At 35.8% G+C, this 13,489-nt stretch overlaps 1 protein-coding gene across 1 annotated transcript in view; it reads left to right on the forward strand.

The window, feature by feature from the left end:
- The first annotated feature begins 5,781 nt into the window (after positions 1–5,781).
- Positions 5,782–13,489, forward strand: part of LOC127868120 (A disintegrin and metalloproteinase with thrombospondin motifs 13-like) — a 35,833-nt gene continuing 28,125 nt past the window's right edge. Inside the window, exon 1 of the mRNA XM_052409736.1 lies at positions 5,782–5,841. The gene's annotated coding sequence lies outside the window, so the exon portion shown is untranslated. The remainder of the gene's footprint in view (positions 5,842–13,489) is intronic.

The raw sequence follows: 13,489 nt of genomic DNA on the forward strand, positions 1-13,489 counted from the left end.
TAGAATATACAGCAAATGTTAAAGTTTGCGTACTACCCCAAATATTCTCAATGTTCTTGACCTTTTTCTTTCATATTTTGCATACGTGTTTACCATCATGACCCCAACCTATAAGCAAGAGCATACAACTGTATCAAGCATTTTGACAGAATTATTGCCCTTTTTATACTTAGAATATGCATATTATTGAAAAATCTATGTTAAACTTTGCGTACTACCCCAAATATTTCCCATATCCTTTGACATAATCGCTTTTATATTTTGCATACTTGTTTACCAACATGACCCCAACCTATAAACAAGAGCAGACCACTGTATCAAGCATTTTGACATAATTATGGCCCCTTTTACACTTAGATAATTGAACATTTTGCTTAAATTGCCATAACTTCTTTATTTATGATCACATTTTATTATTACTTTGACAAAACAACACTTACCTGAATACCACAATGGATTCCACCCAAACAATACCCCACGCCCCTACCCAGAATCCCTTTCCCTCACCCCACCCCCCCCCCCCCAAAAAAAAAGATTTTTTTGTTTAAACATCATCTAATAAATTACCCCACCCCACATTATACCCCCCTCTCTCCCCCCTACCCCCCCCCCCATAAAAAAAATAATTTTTTTCAACATCATCTAATTAATTACCCCACCCCACATTATACCCCCTCTCATCCCCCCTACCCCCCCCCCCCCCCCAACCCCCCCAACCCCCTAATTTTTTTTATTTTTTAACATCATCTAATAAATTACCGCACCCCACATTATACCCCCCTCTCAACCCCCCCCCCCCTACCCCCCCCCCTTAAAGTTTTTTTTTCCTTTTTTTTATCTTTGAAAGATCGTCTAAAAAATGACCACACCCCACATTATACCCCCTCCCCCCAAAAAAAATTTTTTTTATTTTTTTTTTTTTTTGAAAGATCGTCTAATAAATTATTGAATATGAACAATTTCCCCATGATGGCTTACGTTATACTGTCAAGCACTCAAATAGTCGAGCTCTGACAGCTCTTGTTTTTTTATTTTGTCAATTTAACAAAACGTGAAAAGGCCCCTTTAAGACCGAGTTTTTTCAAGTGCATCTTTCATAACTGCCTATCAAACATAAGAGATAGTAAACACGACCGATGACCACTCGACCCTTTGGTCACCTTCCATTTATTCATCAAACATATAAAAAAAAATCTCATTCATCGGCGTCGGCTCGCTTCACATTTTATGGGTGACTGGTCAGTAAAACTTAGGTTCGGTAGTTTACTTTTTAAGTTGGTGCACTTAAATGGACAGGCATTAGTTTATAACATACAGCAATTTATATTTATATTGTGTCACCAACAAGATTTTGGTATTTTCGTATTGCGAGCGTTTCTGTTTTTGGGCGAAGGTGGCTAAAATGACTTTTGACCTGAATATCTTGCTATAATTATATGCATCAGAAACACTGTAAGACATTATATGTAACCTTGCCGAAATATACCAGGCTTCGTTACATCACAATTTTTAACTCACATTTACATACATGTATGGCATCGTTCTGTGTTGTTACTTTTATCCAACTTTATTATACAAACGTATTATATTCTTAATTCTGTTTGCTACATTTTATATTTACCTACTTTTTAGCTCAACTTTTCGAAGAAAAATGAGAGCTATACTACTCCCCCGGCGTCGGCGTTGCCGTTGGTTAAAGTTTTTTATGAAGTCAAATAACTTTAACACTATCAAAGATAATCAACTCAAACTTGGAATATGTCTTTATGGCAACAAGACAATTGTGTATGTCAAGTTGCATAACTATATCAGCATTATTTTTAGAGTTGTGCCCCTTTTTATACTAAGAAAATTGAAAAATTGGTTAAGTTTTGTGTTTACATGTAGGTCCAATTTATTCCTAAAGTATCAAAGCTATTGCTTTTATACTTGCAACACTTACTAACTATCATAAGGGGACTGTGCAGGCAAAGTTATGTTACTCTGACTGGCATTTTGACAGAATTATGGCCCCTTTTATACTTTGAAAATTTGGTTAAGTTTTGTGTTTTGGTCCATTTAACTCCTAAAGTATCATAGCTATTGCTTTTAGAGTTGGAACACTCGCTAACTACATGTATCATAATGGGACTGTACAGGACAAGTTGCATAACTCTGATTGGCATTTTGACGGAATTATGGCCCTTTTTATGCTCACCAAAAAAAATTGGGGGAGAGCTTATAGTCGCCGCTTCGTCTGTCCGTCCGTCCTTCCGTCCGTCCGTCCGTGTGTCCGTCCGTGCACATTTTTTGTCCGGGCTATTTCTCAGCAACTAATGACAGGAATTCAATGAAACTTTATGGGAAGCTTCACTACCAAGAGGAGATGTGCATATTATCAGCGGGTTCTGGTCGGATGATTTTTCACAGAGTTATGGCCCTTTGAAATTTTCCATTAACTGAACATATAGTGCAATTCTTGTCCGGGCTATTTCTCAGCAACTAATGACTGGAATTCAATGAAACTTTATGGGAAGCTTCACTACCAAGAGGAGATGTGCATATTATCAGCGGTTTCTTGTCGGATGATTTTTCACAGAGTTATGACCCTTTGAAATTTTCCATTAACTGTACATATAGTGCAATTCTTGTCCGGGCTATTTCTCAGCAACTAATAACCGGAATTCAATGAAACTTTATGGGAAGCTTCACTACCAAGAGGAGATGTGCATATTATCAGCGGGTTTTGGTCGGATGATTTTTCACAGAGTTATGGCCCTTTGAAATTTTCCATTAACTGTACATATGGTGCAATTCTTGTCCGGGATATTTCTCAGCAACTAATGACCGGAATTCAATGAAACTTTATGGTAAGCTTCACTACCAAGAGGAGATGTGCATATTATCAGCGGGTTCTGGTCGGATGATTTTTCACAGAGTTATGGCCCTTTGAAATTTTATATAAAAAAATTATTGTCCCCCAAACTACTGTGCCCTCAAGACGTTTCCTTTTATCTGAATATATAGAGCAATATTGTGACAAAAAAACCTTTGGGGAGACTTCAAATACTTTCTTACAATCATTAGGATACTGTACCTGGCAAGTTGAATTTGACCTTGACCTTTGAATGACCTTAATCTTTTTGCTTAAATTGCCATCACTTCTGTATTTAGGATCAGATTTGATTCATACTGTGACAAAACAACGCTTACCTGACATACCACAATGGCCTTCACCAAACCATCCCCCAGGCCCCAACCCAGAATCCCCCCCTCAAATTTTCGAAGAAAAGGGGGCATATAATGATTGGACTGTCCGTCTGGCTGTCCGTCTTTCTGTCACACTTTGCGTTTAGGTTTCGAAAAATGCTCATAACTTCTATTTCCCTTGAGATATAAACTTCATATTTAGTATGCATGTGTACATGGACAAGGCCTTTCCATACGCACACAATTTTTTACCCCTGTGACCTTGACCTTGAACTTAGGGTCCGCGTTTAGGTTTCGAAATCTGCGTTTAGGTTTCGAAAAATGCTCATAACTTCTATGTCCCTTGAGATATAACCTTCATATTTGGTATGCATGTGTATACGGACAAGGCCTTTCCATACGCACACTAATTTTGACCCCTGTGACCTTGACCTTGAACTTAGGGTCCGTTTTAGGTTTCGAAATCTGCGTTTAGGTTTTGAAAAATGCTCATAACATCTATGTCCCTTGAGATATAACCTTCATATTTGGTATGCATCTGTATACGGACAAGGCCTTTCCATACGCACACAAATTTTGACCCCTGTGACTTTGACCTTGAACCAAGGGTCCACGTTTAGGTTTCCAAATCTGCGTTTAGGTTTCAAAAAAAGCTCATAACTTCTATCAAGCGTTTATAGGGGGCATTAGTCATCATATGGTGACAGCTCTTGTTTCTGTTTTTTATGCCCCCCGGAAGCAGTTGAACTGTCCGTCAGTCTGTGCATCCATCTGAAAACTTTAACATTGGCCATAACTTTTGCAATATTGAAGATAGCAACTTGATATTTGGCATGGATGTGTATCTCATGGAGCTGCACATTATGAGTGGTGCAAGGTCAAGGTCGTCCTTCAAGGTCAAATGTCAAATATATGGCGTCTGTTCGTCCGCCCGAAAACGTTAACATTGAAGATAGCAACTCGATATTTGGCATGCATGCATATCTAATGGAGCTGCACAATTTGAGTGATAAAAGGTCAATGTCATCCTTCAAGGTCAAAGGTCAAATTTTGCAATATTGGAGAAAGCAACTCGATATTTGGCATGTATGCGTATCTCATGGAGCTGCACATTTTGAGTGGTGAAAGGTCAAGGTCATCCTTTAAGGTCAAAGGTCAAATATCATTGTATTTTCTTTCTTAAAACTTTAACCTTCGTTAAAGTTTGGTCATTATAACTTTTTGAATATTGAATATAGCAACTTGATATTTGGAATGCATGTGTTTCTCATGGCACTGCACATTTTGAGTGGTGAAAGGTCAAGGTCATCCTTCAAGGTCAAAAGTCAAAAAATACAATCCAATGGAAGTAATAAGCTTTAAAGGGGCCTTTAAGTCAATGTCATCCTTCAAGGTCAAGGTAAAAGGTCAAATTTTGCAATATTGAAGAAGGCAACTTGATATTTGGCATGCATGCGTATCTCACTGAGCTGCACAATTTGAGTCGGTCAAGGTCATTCTTCAAGGTCAAAGGTCCAGGTCAAAGGTCAAATTTTGCAATATTGAAGATAGCAACTCGATATTTGGCATGCATGCGTATCTCATGGAGCTGCACATTTTTAGTGGTGAAAGGTCAAGGTCATCCTTCAAGGTCAAAGGTAATATTTTTCAATATTAAAGATAGCAACTCCATATTTGGCATGCATTCGTATCTCATGGACCTGCACATTTTGAGTGGTGAAAGGTCAAGGTCATCCTTCAAGGTCAATTGTCAAATATATGGCTTCAAAGCGTAGCAGTAGAGGCATTTGTTACATGAACACAGCTCTTGTTTTTTTTCTTATTTTTGAAATATCATCTAATAAATGACCACACCCCCACATACTTCCCCCTCTCCCCCCAACCCTACACACACAAATGTTGTTGTTTTTTTAAACATGGTAAAAAAACAAATATTTATTTTTATTATTTAACTTTTAAAAGACTGTCCAACCATTCCACTCAAGCTATTGCTATCAAACTTGAAATATAATCTTTTTCGTTTGTTTTATGTCGGTACAAATGTTCAATAGATAGTGGAAAATAAACCTGAACTCAGAATCGTCTATAATGCTCCACCTTTTTATAACATTAGCGATCATTATGTTTCGATTGTGGTCCTTTTCCAGTTAGAATATGGCTATACTACCTTGACCCTATTGAATATGAACAATTTCCGAATGATAGCTTACGTTATACATTGTACTCTCAAGCACTCGAAAAGTCGAGCGCGCTGTCTTCTGACAGCTATTTTTAGAAAGTATGGTCCAAAATGGTCAGTTGTGGTCTGTATTTTCCATAAATGTCAGTTGAGGTTAGTATTTTGCGAAATGGTCAGTTGTGGTCGATATTTACCCCATCAATTCTTATAATTCTTGGCTCAAGTAGCCAGTTGTTGATTTCCCTGTGCTTAATGGACTGCTGTGATCAAGATTGGCCAACGTTGTAAGATGTGATAAAACTGTACCATTATTACAGAAACATAAATTACGATAAAATTGTATTGAATATTGTATGTTAGTTTCATGGCTGTAGTACATATATCATTATCGTAGTTTATGTATTACTATTTTGCAGACGTACTGGCATATGCCGTAGTTTGTACGAGCATACGGATGAACTGACTTAAGACTGGTATGTTCTTTTTATTTTTTTCAATATCGTTGCCTTCAATTAATGATTAACATAATAGGCAGCGGTAAACTATGTCGCCGATTCACTGACTCGCTGCAGAGTATCAATCTAGTGAAAAATATCTCATCACCGTTTATCAGTGAACTTAGCCTTCTGTTAGTTATTTCCTTTACTTTCATGAATATAAAAGTATTTGGTGAGTAACAGTGTCAAAGATCATCCTCCGTACACAGTAATTTTGTTTCATTAGATTCCCGATCCTTTTGGAATTTGTACTCGTCACCACAGGTGGTTAGCGTGTGGCTATGATATTAATTAGTGAAAACATCATTTTGAATGATAAATAATCATATTATAACAAAAAAATAACTTTTCTGAAAAAAAAATTTTCACTATCAAATATATATATAACAAGGTATGCAACTCAAAATCACCCCAAAACGGGGTGCATCGCTTTGAACAGCCATATCTTCATCAATTGTGCAGCGATTTTCACGATCTCTGTCTTATTCAACGCAGAAATGAATTTCCTTTCTGGAAATGTATATGTCTTGCAATATTTTTACAAATGCTGGGTCAACTTTTAAGAAATAACACGATACACAACACGCATGACCCAGTTGACAGTGATCATGTATTCTTTATGAATGAAATCTCCAGTTGTAAAGACACACCTCCGCATTGGACCAATGAAATCACTCGTATGTTTAAAATGTCAGTTAGTTGAAATGTATGTAAACAAAGGTTTCAAACGGCGCTGGACAGTTAGTCTTGATGCAGAATGTAACGACAAGAACGGTAATAATGTTTTTTCATACGTTTTATTGAATTATGGTATCGAACTACATGAACTTTGTAGGGAAGTTGCCCTTTACTCCGTGAAGATTTCAGTCTTAAAGACAGCATGATCACTGTCAACTGGGTCATGCGTGTTGTGTATCGTGTTATTTCTTAAAAGTTGACCCAGCATTTGTAAAAATATTGCAAGACATATACATTTCCAGAAAGGAAATTCATTTCTGCGTTGAATAAGACCGAGATCGTGAAAATCGCTGCAAAATTTATGAAGATATGGCTGTTCAAAGCGATGCACCCCGTTTTGGGCTGATTTTGAGTTGCATACCTTGTTATATATATATTTGATAGTGAAATATTTTTTTTTTCAGAAAAGTTAATTTTTCGTTATAATATGATTATTTATCATTCAAAATGATGTTTTCACTAATTAATATCATAGCCACACGCTAACCACCTGTGCTCGTCACGGGATTTAATCCTTCAGTACAATTGCCATTCTTTCGCTTTGATCTTTATGTTTCATCTTGACCCTAGGAGCTTAAGGCACGGGTGTTTTGTGCGACAAGTTGTCTCCACATGGTAATCATTTGTGTCAAGTTATTTTAAATCGCAAATACATCATTAACAGTCCGGAAAAAAATATCGGGTGATAAGGACATGCGCGTTTATATGCATGTACATATAGGAGCAGTGATAAATACTGTTAAATGTTTTATTAACTTAGTAGGATTTTATGAATATTCACATTTGCTAAAAGGTAATTCAAAAATGTGTTTTCTTTCCCACAGTATTTTTACCCAAAGAACATATTAAACTTGCAAGAAAATACATACCTTATATTTTGATGACCTGAAGTATTGCTGACTTTAAAACTGATTAATTCAGACACGCATGAATCATTCCTATACGCTTCGAATAAACATGGTAAATGTGTGGTTATTTTAATACATGGGCCGCATTTAAAGATGCTATCGTAATTATATTGACATGCACAGCGCCTAAACGGTTCAAAATACCTGAAATCAACAGAAAAACATATTATTAAACATTCCCTCGTAACAAACCCACCTATCCCGAACCAATTAACATGCCATAAAGTGGAGTGCTTTGCGCAATTTGTGTTTTATAAGCAGATATAATTACTGACTAGTGAGGTTACAGAAAATATAATTAACATTTATTCAACTCAAAGCCGACATTAACCGGATAAATAGGTATCCCAAATCTAGAACACTTTCAAGATGCCTGGTAACAATGATACTATTTTATCATATTGATTAAAATAATGTCCCTGGTAGATTAAAATTACTTGCAAAATATTGTATTGTCCGAAATGGTTAGTTGTGGTCAGTATTTTCTATAAATGTCAGTTGAGGTTTGTATTTTCCGAAATGGTCAGTTGTAGTCGAAATTGACCCCATCAATTCTTATAATTCTTGGCTCAAGTAGCCAGTTGTTGATTTCCCTGTGCTTAATGGACTGCTGCGATCAAGATTGTCCAAGGTTGTAAGATGTGATAAAACTGTACCATTATTACAGAAACATAAATTACGATAAAATTGTATTGAATATTGTATGTTAGTTACATGACTGTAGTACATATATCATTATCATAGTTAATGTATTACTATTTTGCAGACGCACTGGCATATGCCGTAGTTTGTACTAGCATATTGTTTTTACAAATTAGCCAGCCATCGTCAATAGGATTGAAACCATACCCCCTTTAGGCGAAGCTGACCACGATATTGTCATGGTAGCAATAAATACTTCCTTCGAAGATGTAAACCTGCTCCCCGTAAATTTTTCAAATTCTCTAAAGCAAACTTGGACGCAATAAATGGGGATCTTCTTATAATACATAATGAAATTTCAGAGAACACAGTGATAAAGATGTAGAGGTCCTCTGAAATCACTTTAAAGAAAACCTGTTAGAATCAATATCCAAAAATATTCCCTTCAAAATGAGTACATATAAACAAAAATTACCCTGGATTAAAGACTCACTCAGGAAGAAAATGATAGGTATAGGCACAAACTAAATAAGCGTAATAAAGACGAAAGAATGTCTGACCATCTTAGGCGATTCAAATCTGAAATTAAAAATGAACCAAGGAAAGCATACTGGTCTTAAATTGAACATATGATATTTGATATTTCCGTATCAGATCAAGATAAACCAAGTTTTAGCAAACTGCCCAACAACCTATTCTCATATATTAAATCACAAAAACCAGACTCCTCCTCCATTCCTTCACTCCGTGGAAAAGGTATATTGAAATCTGAACCAACATCTAAAGCAAACATTCTTAATGACCAATTCCAAAAATCATTCACTTCTTCTTCTGCCCAAGATATCCCTGATAAAGGTTCAAGTCCACACCCCCTTATGCTTTACATTGAAATCACTACTAATGGTATAGTACACTTGCTAGGCAAAAATAATCCCCATAAAGCTTCTGGCCCAGAGAGTCTAAATGGTGGAGTCCTTAAAGAATGCAAAGATACGGTTGTGTCAATCCTTAATATCATTTATAATATATCCCTAGTATCCGGCAAAATCCCTTATGATTGGAAACTTGCATGCCCTGTATTCAAAAAAGGCGACAGACATACATGTTTAAGATATAGGCATGTATTTGTTGTAAAATCCTTGAAAATGTTATTGCCAGTAATGTGATGACCCACTTGCAAAAAATGACATTCTCTATGACTTGCAATATGGTTTTAGATCTAAACGCTCATGTGAAACTCAGCTAGTTTCTTTCTTTCAAAATCTCTACAAATCCCATGATGAACAAACTAAAACTGATGTTATCATCATGGACTTTGCAAAGGCGTTCGATAAAGTGCCCCATAAACATCGTATTTACAAACTCAAATTTTATGGTATACAATGTAATGCTCTAAATTGGATTACAGATTTTCTTCATGACCGTACTCAGCCAGTCGTCCTGGAGGGCAAATCATCGCAAAAAGTTCCGGTCACATCTGGTGTTCCCCAGGGAACTGTCCTTGGGCCAATCCTGTTCCTTATCTATATTAACGACCTGTCGGACTACTTGCAGCACAGCACATTTCCTGTTTGCAGACGATAGTATTATCTATAGAGAGATAAAGTGCAAACAGGATGCACAGAAGCTGCAAAGTGATCTGGAAGCTGCGGGTAGATGGTAGCAGGATTGGCTCATGTTGTTCCACTCCGATAAATGCAATGTGTTAAGCATCACCCGTCAAGCTAGACCTGTTCCTTCCAATATCAGCTACATAACCAGTATAAGAGTAAAATCATCAACATACGTAGGCGTAACTATCCAAGACAACTTGAAGTGGGATCAACATATAAATTCTATCACCAGTAAATCAAACCAATCACTAGGATTCTTTCGCAGAAATCTCAAGATAAATGCCGTAAAGTAAAGGAACATGAATTTAAAATAAAAGTAAGACCAAAACTCGATTATTCTTCTTCAGTTTGGGATCCCCATAATAGTAATCAAATTAACCAAATTGAAAAGGTGCAAAAAAGAGCAGCTCGTTTGGTTACAAATTATTACCGTACAGGACCAAACTCAAAATCAGTCAAAGAAATTATCAATAAACTAAATTGGCCGTCACTTGAAGTTAGAAGAGCAAGATTTATACTTTTCTATAAAATTGTGAACAACCTAGTAGCTATTCCATGAGCCACAATTAGCAACCTGTTAATCCCCAAATTTTCTTATATGAGTACTATGTACATTTCATTTTCAGATCTGTAGTTTAAGAAGTTACATGTTTGTACAAAACAGATATTAAAATGCTGTATTTAAGCATTTTAAAATGCACTGTTAAACAAATGAGCCGAATATTCAGCACGTGCAACATTTCTGGTGATGAATATTATTCGCGGGCTTCCCCTTCCATAAACATTTGTTATTTTAATTATTTTTTCTAACATGAAAGTCTCTTTAACGCTCAAAATCAACGAAAATTTCGTTAAGTATTTCGTAAAATAAAGTTAACACCTTAACAATCAGTGATCCTTATAGCAATAGCCAAAATTTCAACGCTAGATGTGGTATGATTACATAGATTTTTGTAGATACAAAATGCTCGTTTTTATTTATTTGTGGCCACAATTAATTCCCGCGAATATATCTATACATACGACACACGAACACCATTTTACTGTTCATGTGTCGTATGAATAGATATGCAAAACAATAATAAAAACGAGCATTTTGTATCTACAAACATCTACCAGACCACATCTGACGTTGACATTTCGGCAATTGCCATAAGGAACACTGATTTTTAATTGGTTAAGTTTATTTTACGAACAATTGTACGAAATTTTCGTTGATTTTGAATAGTAATGTTACTTTAATAGATTACTTGACAAAAAACTTAATAATAAATAGAATAGATATCTTAGTTAAAATGTGCATTGATAAATTTGACATAGTGACAATTGAAAAATATTGTTTTCAAGATATTGCGGAGTATATTCACCAAAACATGTTAATAAACTACCTATGTCATTTCATGTAGGAGGTAGAGTTTAAGGCGATGTACTTTAACGCAGGCAATTCGTTAAGTAATAGTACATGGAGATCAAAAGCTTAAAATAAACGTGGTAATAAAGTGGTTATTTCATACACAGTTAAGATGGTATCACTATTTTTATGCTGTTCACAGCGCCTGTTAGGCTACACAACCAATGTGCTCATAATCCTAAAACAGTTTAATACCGTAGAGTGAAGGGTTAAGGAACATAAACATTATAAAACCATCATTCATGATCGTTTGTGAATCTATTTTATAAAGATATTAAATAATCTGTTTGGTAATTATAAACGTTGCGTTCGAAATTATTATACACATAAATTCACGCTTAACCGGATAAAGAAGTATCACAAAATAGAAAACTAAACAAATTGTAATATGGCCACTTACCCATGAAATGTATTGCAAAATGAAGGCATTGTTTAATATGTTTACTTTGATTTAATTGCAAATTTTAACTGTGTATGCATAACAGGTAGAAAGATTTATTTTGTGTAGAAGTGTATTATTATCTCGTGGTTGTGTCAGGCGCGCTCTTAATTTCAAATACATAAAATTCAAGCTTTTTCGTCGAAAGCAGGGGCAACATCTATTTGGGACCGGCCGGGCCATGGTATGTACGAATAGTGTTCACAAATACAATTGCTGACCCTAAATGATAACTGGCTTCGTTGTTCTGATTGCGGGTCCATTGTTTAATTGACATTTTGAAGTCGCAAACGGTTACGTGCCGTGCTTGCATAACAGGCATTGTTTGATTTATTTACATTTAGATTATTGGGTATGCAATTTTAACGAAGTTTGTCACAGTACTACGATACGCACTGAATTAAAAAAATGTCACGAATTAAGTTGCAACGAAATCGTCGTTTTTTAATAATTTTATACTGGCGAATTTTATAGGTTTTTTTTACATTACGTTTTGTGTTACTATAAACATTAGATATTGATTCGAAACATGGACCATCAATCTAGTGTCTAATGAGATTTTTAATTTATTGTGCTTTTGTCTTGTGCTGTGGAGGGTGTAGGCGGATTAGCTGGAGGAAACCCAACCTGTTCTGTACAGTTACCACTTACAAAGCTCACGTGCGTCTGGACTCCGGGTTGCCTCGGTAAGACGAACTTTGAAGAATAGCTGCAATTTCCAGCTTGATTTTGTATTGTGTTTTGGGTTTGGGGGAGCCAGACTATCCTGCTGAAACCCCACTTTTCCGGTTTGGTGACCATCAACCACACTCACATGCTTTGGGAAACTGGGTTTTAACTTGAGTCGCCTAGGCGAGAAGCGCATGCACCAACCATGGTTCGAGATTTAGAAGTTCGGAGTGATCAAGGCTGGAACGAAGGCAGTATGTTGTGGTGCAGGTCCAATGTCGGGCCGATGTGAATACCGATATTTGGCCGATACATAGAAGTAGTCTCGATATCGTGCCAATATAAACATGTTTACTTGGTGTGTTAGACAGTTTGTAACGCCCACCATACACAGCTGTGCAAGACATTATACTATTGTAAAACGTACGTCTTTTACAGATATGCTAGGCACCTTATAAATTACGTCATACAGTGCTGTATTAAAGATTTAAGTTTAAACAAATCGTGAGGAAACTCCAGCTTTTGCAAAGCTTTAACATGGTTCTGTTAAATACTCATCGCTTTCGTACGTATATAATATACAGTCAGCCATATGAACACAAACCGATAAATAAACGTTTCAGTTATTCAGAACGTAACTCTGCTTTATTACAACATAAGTGGATACAATCGCCAGATAAAGTGCTACTTTGCATTAACATAAAATGTCTAATAGCCAATTTACTTCAAACAACAGTTTATCTGATGAATTGTACCTTTAATTTCGTTCCAAAGAAACATTGTATAAATATTTAAACAAATTGCTTGCTTAAAGTCCGACACACCTTTTGCGTTTATATATGGATACGTTTATCGTATGATTTGGAGAACCGAAAATTGTTTCGATGTTTCGAAAGAACATTATTATTTGAACATAAAAGTGCGACATATGTGAACAGAGCGCATGTAAATTTTACATTAATGTCAAACAGTTTATGCACTGTTATAAAGTATTTGCTTTACTTGCATTAACAAGTAACGTGTCTTCTGCACTTTTATTTTAGTTTGTTATTGATCAAAGTTTGCAATGTTCATTACGTTAAGACGGTTATACAAAGTACATTATATTACGGTTGAATGTATCAAATCGTATATTGCTATGTTATTTGTATGATTTTGATTTTGAAAGCATTTGCGATTTTAAAGGTATTCACAAGTCAGCCAG

The sequence above is a fragment of the Dreissena polymorpha genome, chromosome 2 (genome assembly GCF_020536995.1).
Source record: "Dreissena polymorpha isolate Duluth1 chromosome 2, UMN_Dpol_1.0, whole genome shotgun sequence".
Classification (NCBI taxonomy): Eukaryota; Metazoa; Mollusca; class Bivalvia; order Myida; family Dreissenidae; genus Dreissena; species Dreissena polymorpha.